At 32.6% G+C, this 13,717-nt stretch overlaps 1 protein-coding gene and 1 long non-coding RNA gene across 2 annotated transcripts in view; both read left to right on the top strand.

The window, feature by feature from the left end:
• LOC118205535 (uncharacterized) overlaps nucleotides 1-13,717 on the top strand; it is an 84,445-nt gene that overhangs the window by 21,162 nt on the left and 49,566 nt on the right. The gene's annotated exons all lie outside the window — the stretch shown is intronic.
• Nucleotides 4,282-12,241, top strand: LOC146994147 (uncharacterized). Its single transcript, XR_015044041.1, has 2 exons — nucleotides 4,282-10,522; nucleotides 11,713-12,241. It is a non-coding gene; the product is annotated as an uncharacterized LOC146994147 (long non-coding RNA).

Raw genomic sequence — 13,717 nt, 5'->3', positions numbered from 1 at the left:
TTACTGCATTCTCAACAGCAGCTCTTAGCATAACAGGAGGAATGTTACGGACATGTCGGTGTATCACATTTTTCATTTCTGCCAAATTGTTTAGATTATCACCATAAACAGTGCTTTTGAGATAACCCCATAGCCAAAAGTCACAGAGGTTGAGATCTGGTGGGAAGAGGGGAAGTGTTGGCCTATACGACATTCATTCGTGAAATGTTGAGGCCCACCAGGGGCCGAGCGGTAAAATCGCTGAACACTGGTAGTTTGGTCCGAGGTTCGAATCCCGTGAACGGGCTGGCTGCATGGGTGTTTTCGTGGTTTTCCCCATGTGCGACGTGTATACGAGCCAGCTTCCCTTACAAAGTCCTCCACGAAAGCATCCCTACCCTTAGGCAGATAGCCCTAGCGTGCTTTGCCGTATTCTCAATACACCAAATACGTGAAATGTTGGCTAAATAACTGTGCGACGATCGTGAGGTTAGGCCCAGCCCTGCATAAAAATCGTAGTATCTAAAATACCACGTTACTGAAGTTCATGTATCACGAAACATTTTAAAATTGACTCTAAGTGAGCTGCAGTCACAGTGGTCCAGTTGTCGACTGCTCTTCAGAGAAAAATGGTTCAGTTATAAAACTAGTTGTCATTCAACACTAAACGGTGTGGAATGACTGCTATGCAATCGAATGCAGTAGGAGAATGCAATGAAATTAGGTAGATAACATGAGGGATTTCTTTGGCCCAAATCAATTAAAAGCGTTTTGAATCAGTATCTTCATGTTTTAGGGCCGAATTCAGGCTTAAAAAATTGCAAATTAGCGATCTGTCAGAAAACGATTTCCAAATTGTACGTACTTGTGCGAGTGATTTGCGATCTCACATTTTCTAATCGCTAATTCGTGGTTTTCACAGATGAATTTCTCACTTACACGGATGGTGCACTCGACGTTTATCAAATTTAACGCCTTTAAATGGTATATTGCTTACTTCAAAGTTTCTTAAGGGTATACAACATATTAAACTCATGTAATAAAAGGTTAAGTTTGATTCCGACCCATATTTCGTTTAACAATATTGCATACAGCGCCATTTCCCCCTGGTGGTGAGGTTTCGAACTTCCTTTTTTTCGCGGAAAATAAATTGTCATGAACTCCTTTACACGATTACCAAATTTGATAACATTTGATCCAGCAGTTTTCCTTTTATGACCATTTCAATGTGGAACTTTAATTATAACCACCTTGTGTATTATTAAATTTTAATTTGAAGCTATGCGTTATATGTATACCATGCGTAAAATTCTCGCTTTTATGGAAAAATAAAGAAGCGAAGCAAATATACTTAGGATAATAGACCAAAACTGAAAAAATTTTCCCTTCCTCCGAAAATAAAATATTGAAACTTCGACCTTGAATTTATTGGATTATCGAAATATTCAATTTGACTTGACTTTTAAGTTTTAGTTCCAATAACAATTCCGCAAAAATTCCGAATTACTGAAGCTGAAGTAAAAGGTTTAGTATGTTTTCACTGTATCATAATAAAGTAATCAGAGTGTAATAAAAATAGATTATAGAATTTACGCTGATGCAACTTTTTGTCTGACTGCACAACATGTAATGGAAGAGAAGGCTTGTAGAGATCTGTTTTTGACATGCCTCTAAAAGTAGATGTCATACTCATTTTGTCTCTTCAATATCAAAAAACTTTCCTTTGAGAGGCAACTTTAGTTTTTGGGGAAAAAAAAAAATCACAAGAAGACAAATTTGAAGAACATGCAGGACGATTGAGTACACATACTTATTTTTGGAACACAAGCGGTTCTCCGACTGGTTATTGAATAATGAAAAGATGCATTGTCTTGCAAAACAAAACATTTGGAATACGTTTCTTGACTGAAAACATAAGATTAAAAGTCATCTGCTTAATTCACAGCCATTTGCAAGTCAACTACTCGGGCAATTGCAGAACCGTTTTGATCCTGAGCTTGTAAGACAAACCTAATATAACTGGATTTAAACACTTCTTTAATCTTCCGAGAATGTTCCTTCTTTAGCTCATATTCCAAGAATATTAAGTGAATACAATTATTGCCAAAGAAATTGAATATTCATTTGCACTACGGCTTGGTAGTTTACTAACGAGTTAACAAAACTTAAATTCTGCTTTTTTGTGTCTAAGAATACAACCATATTTTAAATATTTACAAATAAAATATTAAATTGGAGATTTAATTGGAGCCTCACCAGTTGCCTACCATTTGAAGATTGTTAAATACTAATTGTTTGTTGCGAAGTCCAACACAGGCTGTATGGTTGGTTTTCGTAGTTTTCTGGGTTCTCTTTACAAAGGTTCTCTATGAAAGCATCTTAATCAAATAGCTCCAATGTTCTTTCTATGTTCAAATAACCAACTAACCTAGTTTAAGTGCGATTTCCAAGTGAAGTTACTAGCAAAACCCGAATACTCATTAAAAATCATGTAGCTTGCCAATCGGAGTAACTTGAAAGATACGGCGCCAATAATTGAATTGCTGTTACGGTATGCTGTTTCTAAACTTAAATGGTCATTCCTTAATTAAATAGCCCACCAGCGGCTGAGCGAGAAAGATGCTGAACACTGGTAGTTCGGTCTTAGGTTCGAATCCTGGCTGCGTGGGCATTTTTGTGGTTTTCCCCATGTGTAACTTGTATACGAGCCAGTTTCCCTTAGAAAGTCCTCCACGAAGGCATCCCTCCCTTTAGGCAGAGAGCCTTCGTGTGCTTTGCCATAATTAAATAATCCAATGCAATCCTTAATTAAATATAATTGATTTGTAACTTCTACTAGAGCTGACGGTAAGAATTGAAGGGCAAATAAATAATATCGTGTGCAATCTTGATTAATATAAAATTTAAAATATTTGCATTCAGACAGAAAGTTTTTTGAAATATTTGCAATTACTTTATAAGAAGGATTTATTAATAACCGTAATAATTACTTATTATATTACTGATGATTAGGATTCAGTTCTTGACAATTACATTCTAAATTAGAATTTTAAGGATGTAATGAAAATGCGCTATCCACAAAAATACATTTTAGGATAAGAAATGAGTTGATTTTTTGTTTTAAAACTTCTTAAATTTATTTAATAAACATTGTATCCTCGTTGTTTATTGAATCCAGAATGTTGGTGTCGTTTATATAATTATCCTTACTTGTCCACAGAACCTGCTGATTTATCCAGCCATTAAGTAGCTGCAGATCATTTCTACAAAACCATTGAACTTCCATTAATTCAGTCTCTAAAGGGTTGTATGTTTATATCATAATTTGACTTTTATAAAAATGATTATTCTAAATCTTATGTTTCCATAAAAATATACTGTGCTTTAAAAATATGGATGATAGTATCAGCCACTTCATAAGCAACAGTTTATTTAGAAATAAATTATGCAGTTAATGTCATAAAATATTTTCATAAAATTAAAATAAACATCAAACGAAAATTCTCAGTTTTAGACAATTCGATTTAAACGAAGTAAAGTAGCAGACGATAAAACGCCGAAGGTAAAAATTTACTCTTATTTTTTTTTTTGAAAAAAAAAAAAAAAAAAAAAGGAAGAAAGAGAGAAATTAAAAACAATATTTAAAAATTTGAATATCATCTATAATTAAAAAAATAGCTTTTTATATAGTATGAATAAATATTTATTACGCATCATTGAGGGAAAAAATTTCATATAATTAATTTTCCGTAAAATTTTACTTGAAATTTAAGGTTAAAAATAGCTGTGGCAATTCACTGGAACAAAAATCCATAGACCACATTTGGCGTTATTATCACTAAAAAAAAATGCCAAATTTCAAAATGCGAAAATATGTAATATATCTTAGAAAATTTTGAATAAAAAAAGTCTAAATCTTGGCAGATATGCTTAAAAATACATCTACTTTAAGATGATGGTAAAAATTTTATAGGTTATAATTCAAAATGTTTTTCGAAAAATTTATAAAAATTATTTAAAAATAGAAATTTAAAAAATAAAACACAAAAAATGGGTAAATTTTATTTGGAATGAACCTAAATTTCGAAATGTGAAAGGAAAAATAATAAAAAAAGAGATATTAATAAATATTAACCAAATTATATTAACATTTAGGAGCTAATTTTTAAAAACTACTCGTACGATTTTTACAAAATTTGGTATTCTGGCATGATTTGAGTCGTAGAATCGAAATATGGAATTTTTTTTTTTTTTTTTTTTTTTTTTTTTTTTTTTTTTAACCATATAATTTAAAATCAAAGGCTAGGTTGTGGATCAGATTCTGAAAAAGTATCAGATACTATTGAAGAGAAGAAGAAAGCAATTTTTAAAGTGTTTCCAAAAATTGATATTTCAAGTTGCAATATTTTTAAAATGGTTGAGTTTGCAATGTCTTTGCCTGGAACATATGATTTAGTTGAGAGAGTTTTTTCAATTATGGGGAACATTTGGCCTGCAGAAAGGGGGTATGCTTTCAGTATGTACTGTTAAACATCTGCTAAATGTTAACATTAATTCATAACTTTTTTGTTATGAATTTTATGATGTAATTAAAACAAACCATTTGTTGGATGCATATTTAATATTTGTATTCCTTTTCTTCTTTTGCCTTATTTTCTCACTGTTTAATTTTGTTATGATTTTTTACAATAATCTTGTTACTGGCAACCTGCCTTATTTTCCTATTGAGTTTGTGTGAATGGCATCAGTTGTTCATGTTTATGTTTCAGTAGAATAGTGTTCTTAGCCGCACTGTGCTACAGGCAATTTTTCTGTTAAAGAATTTCGTCTTTTAGAATATCAATAAAGTTTTTAAACGTTTTTCCATTTATGACCCCTTTTGTCTATCCCTGAGATTAAATATTTAAAAAAAAAAAAAAAAAAAAAAGTGAAAGCTTTCAGATTTTATATTACTCCCAAAAGTGTTTTTTTTTTTTTTTCGTTTATACATGCATGTTTTGAGAGCATTTGCGATAAAAATATTTAAAAGAAAAACTATACCTTTAGTATTTCTGATAGACAGTATTGCACAGAGATAAAAATGTTTTATTCTACACAGTGTTGCCATTACTCACTTTGAAATCCTTGAATTTGTTAACCAACAATTCCTGCACAGATAAAAATGCGTTATTCCGTACAGTGTTGCCATTGCTTGCTTTGGAATAGTTGAGTTCATTATTCAGAAATTCGTAAGTTTTACAAAATATGAATAAAAAATTAAAACATATTCCAAGTAAGGGCTTCTATACTTTACTGCAAGCTAACCTGAGAACACATACAAGGCTAGAACAACCTTTTCACAGCTTTGCACCCTGTTCTTCAAGATATCCGTATGCAGCAAACGGCCTGTGGAGATTCAATTCCTCTATTGCACTACAAGTTGCCAAATCCAGCATATTTAAAGAACAATATTTTTATGCAATAAAGCTGCAAATAAAATTGATATTTCATTGTACTCTAAAATGTAGAGCATGTTATTCATTGTCTTAATTTAAATAAAATTTTTTACTATTATCTAAATGTGATGCATACGAATTTGATGGCATTTAAAACCCAAATCGTTAATTAAACTTGAAACGGAAGAGCTAACAATGTATTCTTTGCAGTTTGGTTCAATTCCCCCCCCCCCAGACTCATTAGTTATAAGTAAAATATATAAATTTTGAAAATCTGGTAGTAAGTTATTTTCTATTAATTTTTACGCAGCTTGTTGCTTCCAAAACAGTGAGCTAGGGGAACATTTTCGATTTTTAATTTTTAAGACGTTAATTTGATTTTAATTTGCAATTGTTTAAAAAACTCTGACTATATTATATAGCAGACATTATAAAAATTATATCCTGTATTAATTGTGCCCTAAGACGCATATAATTCCATTCAGGCCCGTATATAATCATCCTCCTACTGTAAGTTTTATTGTATCTTTCTGATTACTATTTAAAATAAAAAATAAAATAAATAAACTGAGACTGGAAACAGATCTTCAGATTGCAGTCTCACGACTAAAGAGTGTACCATTAAAAATTTTAAGGCATTAGAAAAAATATTAAAATTTTAAAACTGTGAAACAGACATAAGAATTAAGAAACAAATGGTTATACCAATCATTTAAAATATAACATTAGAAATGTCGATACTATTCGGTTTCGAGGGCCGTAAAAAATCGCCAAACTATTGTTGATGCCGATGCTGCCAAAAATAATTGCGGCAAGAAAGAAAGTATAATAGTAAATAACTATCTAAGATTGATGTTTTAATTTAGATGAAATGTTAATTTCATATAATAATTTTTTATTATTTTAATTTATGTGAAAAAGGCTAAACATGACTGAAGGGGAGCATAAGAGTAAATAACTATTTCAGATCATTATTATAATTTATATGAAAATTGCTAAACATAACTGAATGGATGCCTGCATAATTTCATCTCGTTGGTTGTTCAAACGTAATTTTCTATAATGAATCATGCCTTTTCTTTGAAAATATTCTCGGTAAAGTGCAGAATCGCTCACTTATTTGTTTGCCGCTTTTTACAAGGGTAACAAAAAATTGGATTTTTGTCAATTTTCTTTTACCTTATAAGTGAAAATAGGTCAATGTGTACATGTATACAGTCAAGGGTGTGCGCAGTGCCATTTTTGTGCAATTCTAGGATTTTTTTTAAGTGAAAATAGGTCGACGTGCACATGTATACCGAATATGTGCAATCCTTAAAAACGCGTCAAGCAGTGGGTGATTCTGCACTTTACTCAAAATTCTATTGCCGACTTTTTGTCATGGGCAATTTCCAAATTGGATATCAAAAAAGGATTTAAAAATTTAACTAGTATTTCAATGGCGTCTGAAGAAATATAGAACTACACTGACTACCAATAAGTATTTGGACACCTGTTATAAAAAAGAAAAACTAACTTTATTCAAAATCAATAGTTGGTAAAACCTTCACAAGAGGTAATTACAGCGTGGACGCTCCGGGGCATACTTTCCACAAGTCTTTGTATGACAGCTAGTGATATTTTCTTCCACTCGGCTTGGAGAAGACATAGAAGATCCTTCACCGATTTTGCACAGGTAGTGCACCCCTGAATTTGGCAATGCAACTCGTCCCAGAGATTCTCGATAGTGTTCAGGTCTGGACTCTGGGCAGGCCAGTCCATTCGATGAACTCCATTGGAACCATACCAAGCCTTGGTTAACGTCGAAACATGACAACTGGCATTGTCGTCCTGAAAGTAACTGCCACAACGTAGGAAGCACATTGTCATCCAAAATAGTGCAGTAGGCATTGGAGTTGAGCTTACCATGAATAGGGACCAAGGTCCCAGCCCATACCAGGAGAAACACCCCCAGACCATAATTCCACCTCCGCCGAACTTGACTGTTGGCACAATGCATTCTGGCAGGAGACGTTCTCCAGGTAGACGCCAGACCCAGACCCTAAAATATGGTAAAGGGTGAACCTTGATTCCTCACTCCAAAGAACCCGTTTCCACTGATCTAAGGTCCAATTTCGATGTGCTTTGCACAACATTAACCGAGCAGCGTGGTTGGACTTTGTGATGAAAGGCTAATGGGCAGCAGCACGACCATGAAAACCAAGCAGATGTGCTTCCTTACGAATGGTATTCATTGAAACAATACTCCCGGATGCCTGTTGAAACTCCTCGCGGATGAGGGCCATCGGTAGGGTGCGGTTCTTCCGAATTTCTCTGGACAGTACTCGTCGGTCTCTATCTCCCAGTTTCCTTGGTCTGCCGACTCGGGGCACATTCCGACAATCACTGCTCACCTTTCACTTGTTAATCACATAGGCCACTGTCGATTTTGGGTACTTCAGATCGCTAGATATGTCCCTTAAGGATCGTCCACATTTGTGATACCCGATAATTAGACCTTTCTCGAAATCAGAGAGTTCCGAACTGCGAGGCATCTTGCATGCGACTAAAGCCGATGCTCTTTCCTACACGATATATACAGGCGGAGTCCGTAACGTACCTTAGGACCGCAGATGTCGTCATTTGCATAGGTGTCCAAATACTTATTGGTAGTCAGTGTATATAAACTTACGCAATCTGAAATCAACTGAGGTATTCAATCCCTGTAAATTATAACAAGTAACAATATCGTTATGGGATTTATTAGGCTACTAAAGCAAACCTCTTCTTAGACAGATAGCCATTGTGACTCTGCGGTGCTTCAAATAACCTAATTTTCCGAATGGTGTATGGCAGGGGTTCCCAAAGTATGCATCATAGTGCTCTGAGGCAACGTGGTGTAAGGACCTCCCTTGCTTCACGAAGAAGCAAGACTCGTTGAAAGCTTTTTTATTAATTATACTTTCATTAATTTTATTTAATTTCTTAAAATAATAGTTCCTTAAATTTTTATATGTTATATTTCAGTTGGTCATTTAATTCTATTTAAATTATATGTTTAACATTTTTATTTCTCCATTTAATCTAAAGTAGTTCTTGCTCTCAGTTTTGATTTTTAAAGCGCTTTTTTATTCTGTGACTTAGTTCTTTCAGTTTGCAATAATTCTATGTTGTTTCGTCAGATTGTGCTCGATTATTCTCTCTCTTTTTTTTGGCACCTATTACTTCCTGTCAAATGGTTGTTACATTTTACATCTCAGCAGTGGCATCTGTTGGTGTTTCTTTTTTTCCACTTGCAACCGTCAGTATCAAACTCAGGAATGCTTGGTGAAAATTGTACAATCTTATACAGCTATGAAAAAAAAAAAAAAGTCATGATCTCAGTAAAATATCGCAAAAAAAAAAATCTATGAATCTATACTGATATGTCACCAAATGAAAAGATATTTTAATAAACAAGCAAACAGATAGTAACGATAGTTCAAGTTTCAGTGACAATGCCTTCGACAACTAGCGGAGAATAAAAGAGGCGAAGATATAGTAACTACAAGAAAAGTTACTGTGATTTTGCTTCAGTTAGAAATAAAGAATTGTGAAATACAACGATGATACGTGTATGCACCCAAGTAAGTTTAAATGACGTCTTGAACTTGACCCTTCACCCTAACTTGGTCGACAAATTTTGCATTTTTTTTAGTAGGAAGCTGCAACATTTACTAAAGCAAAGCAGTGTGTTAACTAAATAACTATTGCAGAAGAACTGCTATCAACATAATATTATGGTGTGGAAACTCATTTTGAAGATACTTGCATCCAGCAATACTATTAGAATTCAGTGCATAACTCATAGGTAAGAATTCAATGTATAGCTCAGAATCTCAATGATCAGTTGATAGAGAAAATGAACTTTTTCCGCAATTAGAAGAGGATACTGAATATAGTGGAGATGCAAATTTTAACAAATAGTAAAAAATGTATAATTTAACAAATGTAAAAATGTATTGAATTCATCAGAAAATGTTTAAAAGAAATTCTGAATCATCTAAAAAATGTGCTTTGAAAAATTGTTCTCCTGTAGACTTAGTGATGCTTATCAATAGAGAATCCATAAAAAAGAAAAAATAAGAAGTAATTTAATAAAAAAACATCGTCTTAACTCCACAGATGAATCTTTTGGAACATCTAACCAAAGAAAGTATAAATAATCGGAAAAATCGACAAAATTTCTTTCTTTCTGTACCCATGTCAAAGCACTGTATTGGCTTTCTGCTTTGCATTGTTTATGTATGCTTTCCTCAAGAACAACTCCACTGATCTCTAGCTGTTATATCAGTTGGCCATTAGTACGTGCAACAATGGTAATTTTACATGTAATAAATAATATTAAGAATTTGCATTTACTTGAAAATAATGCATTACATAAAATTGAGAGCAGTGCCTTTGTCCATAGCTAAATATTTTAAATGTCAATTTCATGCAGTGTGAGTTTTTTTTCAACACATATTTCCATCTGTGAGCAAATAATACCTTATTTTCTGGATATTTGTGCTAAGCTTTTCTCAAAGAAAAACTTCTTAATTGAAATTTGGTATTTGTGTTCTATTGAAGGGTATATGTGTCATTTTGATATGAACTTGAGAAAATTTGCAAAGAAACTCACTAATCTTGGACTAGGTGGAGATGCTGTAACACGTATTTTAAGTGCGGATGTTTCTTCAAATCATTGCATATATTTCAACTATTATTTTGCATTCCATGAGTCAATTTCACTGTGGCATTGTTAGAATTGAAAGAGCTGGGATATCGTGCTGCCTAAATAACTCATGAGAACAAGTTAAAAAATTGACTTTTTGTACTTGTAAACAAAATCATAGAAGAAGAACAAGGAACCTATGACACTGTGTTTGATAAAGAACATGGCATATGCTGTAGTTTTATGGAATGACAATTTCTTAGTAATTATGGCAACTAACTTTGATAAAATTGATTCACTTTCAGTGGCCAAGAGATATTCAAGAGAAAAAGTGCCTTTAAAGCAAACTAAACTAGTCAGAAATTACAACAAATATATGGATATGTGAGACCTTATGGACAGTTTTGTTTTGCTGGGTATAAAGCACAAGCAAAAGGTAAGAAAGGTGATGACTTGTTTTTATGAATTCACATAGTTAAGTGAAATACATGGAAACTGTATGATATTGCTATAAACCATAAAAATTCTTGGGTAAAGTTTCGAAGAAGTGTTGCTCTGGCATTGCTAGAAACAAGGGAAGAATATTCTGAAAATATGCAGCTTTTATTTTGATATACCTGTTATGTTGGCCAGCCATTTTTCTTTCAGAATTTAGCCTAAAGCGAAAGATGAAAGGATCCTAAAAACCACATTTTCGAGAAAAACAACCAAAAGAAAAAAACTGTTTGAAAAACACTGTGATAGTCAAACAATAACTGTTTGTAATAAATGTAATGTGCCTTTATAGTAAATGTCTTAAATATTTCTTCCTGTTACATTTTTTTTCTCTTTATTAGTCTGTAATAGATCAAAAACTGATTTTTGTTCAATTAAGTGAAAGGTAGTGTGGTTAATGATGGCTTAACGTGTAAGATGAGAGGTTTCATAATTTTGAGACTTCAAAATTATCAGGGTGTGTTTTGTTTATATGGTGCATTTCGAAATATGCAAGAGATTCATCATAGTAAAGTATAGTGTAAATGTGTATTAACATTCGATTTTGTGCAATAAAAAATAGAGATTCTCAAGTTAAAAATAATTTGCCTTATTCTTGGTATTAAAAATTTGCAGGAACATTGAGGAGATATGTAAATTTAATATTTCAATATCAGTGATGGCTTTATATTTAGATATAACTTTATTAGCTCAAAAATAAGGTACTTAAGTATTAATGCAACCACTCTGTGGCAGTTTGCCTGTTTTTTACAAATTAAAATAACTTATTGGATGCAGGTTAGTTATATATATAATCATGTAATTACTATATGGAAAAATCCATTTTGCATTATAAATCTTATTTAAATAAATAATAGGTTAGAATAATATATATGAGTTGAGATAATTCAGTATAATTTGATTTCAAGTGAAAATATATATAAAAAATTTTTTTTAAATTTCATTTAATTAAATGGAACTCAAGCATGATTTGAACAGTTATTCATCAGTCTTTCTTAAACGTTCTAATTCATCTTCTATTTCTTATTCTATTGCTTACTTTTAATCTATTAAGAAATCTTATTTTCAATCATTTATCTGTAAAGTAAGGTTATTTTATAATTTTGGGTATTTTCTTATTTGTATTTACAGTTTGCAAGAAATGGCATCATGGCGATTAGTGTAAAGATGTGTTTTGGAAATCAGCGAAAGTTTCACAAGAACAGAAGTCAAAGTAACATGAAGCACTGAACTCATGCATTAATGAAACATTTGAATATTAAATTTAAGATGTCCTCTTGCAAAGGCAGCATTTTTGAATGAATTTCTTAGCTAAGTCACTGCAAATAATTTATTGCATAAAACATTTCAATGTGATTTCTCATGAGAGGAAATAAGCACATGTATTGCAAAATGACCCTTGAATTTAAATGCCCTGCTACATGTTATCATTTCTCACTGATGTGGATAAAAATATGTTTTAAACACTCGTTTAACTGTGAATAATTAGTTACAGGTAGCACATTTGTGTCATTTCTCATTGTTATGGGTAAGAATTTGTATGTTTAATGCACTTGTGTATGCAGATGATTTACAAAGATTGCATTTATATAGTTTGTCTCCAGTGTGTGTAAAGATGCTTATTAAATTATGCCTGCAGGCAAATGATTATCACATATAACTTGTTCATGTGGTTTGTCATTAATGTGGTTAAGATGTGTGTTTTATGTGAATTTTGACTATAAATGTCAAGAGTCCATGAATGTGGTTTCTTATGTGTGTAGAAAGATGTGTCTAACATATTTGTGTGTGCAAATAACTTACTATATATATATATGTGTGTGTGTGTGTGTGTGTGTGTAACAATCATATAATTTCTTATTTCATTTCGTAAGCATGTCTCTGTAGCACTCCATTATAACTGACATCTATGTATACCACTGGTATTCAAACGTTATTGCAGTGTACTCGGGCTTGAACTTAGCAGGCTAAGAACTAACTTAAAACTAATCTTAACTAAAAGGATATAGCCGAAGCTATCAATATTCTAACAGAGTTGGCCCTTTAATTTTAATTGGCTGCAAAGTTATCAAGGGCCTAGAGTATGGCTGAGTGCAATAATAGCTTAGCCTAAAAAGGCAGATGCGTGGTATCCAGAATCTCTGGTAATCTTTGGAAGATGGATGATGATTCTCCTCACCCAGGATTTGGTGATTGGGTCCCCTAAAAACTCCACTTGCCCTTTAAAAGGGTGAGTATAGTTTAGTTTAGTGAGGGAGGACACGAGCACCATCTCTCTACCACAGCAGTTAATTCGTATAGCACGGCGTCCCCCTTTATCTAAAGTAACCCAAGATGGTATGGGGAAGGGAGGGGGTCGCACGAAATCCCCAGAACAGTCGCCGAGACCCAGCATATATTTTGAATGTTGTAATAGAAATAAATAAATAAAAAAAATGAAATAAAATAAAATTTAAATTTAAATTTAAAAAATGCCAAACAAGGGCCATGGCAGATAAGTACTTTTCCAGAATTAGTGCTTTAAGTGACATACATATGCAGTATAGTATTATATGAGACATTAAATGATACATGATATGTGATATTACGTGAAATATTACTGGATGATACTCAATGGTACTAATGACATTGGTTAGTTGTATAACGTTTAGACTGTTGCATACCACACGATACATGAAAACTATATATAACATGAATCTTGAAGACATGACTATATTGTTGCGTGCGTACGGGTTCGTTATGAAATGAATGCACAAGTCCGATGAAAAGTGAACAAAAATTTATTATTATCACAATAATGCTTAAATTTTCTCAAATTATCATGCAGTATTACAATATCTCACAGTAGTAATCTTTTAACTACTCAAATGTCCAATAGAATGTAATTCAAAACAGCTAAAGCTAATCCGCGAATTCGCTACAATCAACAGAGCAGTTTTCTAAACAACAACAAACTAAGCAACAACTACTACAAACTGAGATGTTTTCCTCCTTTTATAAGATTTTAAAATCACGCGCTAGAATTTTCCAGTACTTTCTCGAAATCAAAAAGAGATATTTATTTATTTAATGCACGCGCTCTTGCATTTTCAATTTTCCGGCTTAGCTTTCTTTTAATATTCGTCACGCGCTGCAC

This window comes from Stegodyphus dumicola, chromosome 11 (genome assembly GCF_044657685.1).
Source record: "Stegodyphus dumicola isolate Sdum_Otavi_A_Nest chromosome 11, ASM4465768v1".
NCBI lineage: Eukaryota > Metazoa > Arthropoda > Arachnida > Araneae > Eresidae > Stegodyphus > Stegodyphus dumicola.
The sequence above is the reverse complement of the archived record's forward strand: the minus strand, read 5'-3'. Positions and strand labels throughout refer to the sequence as shown.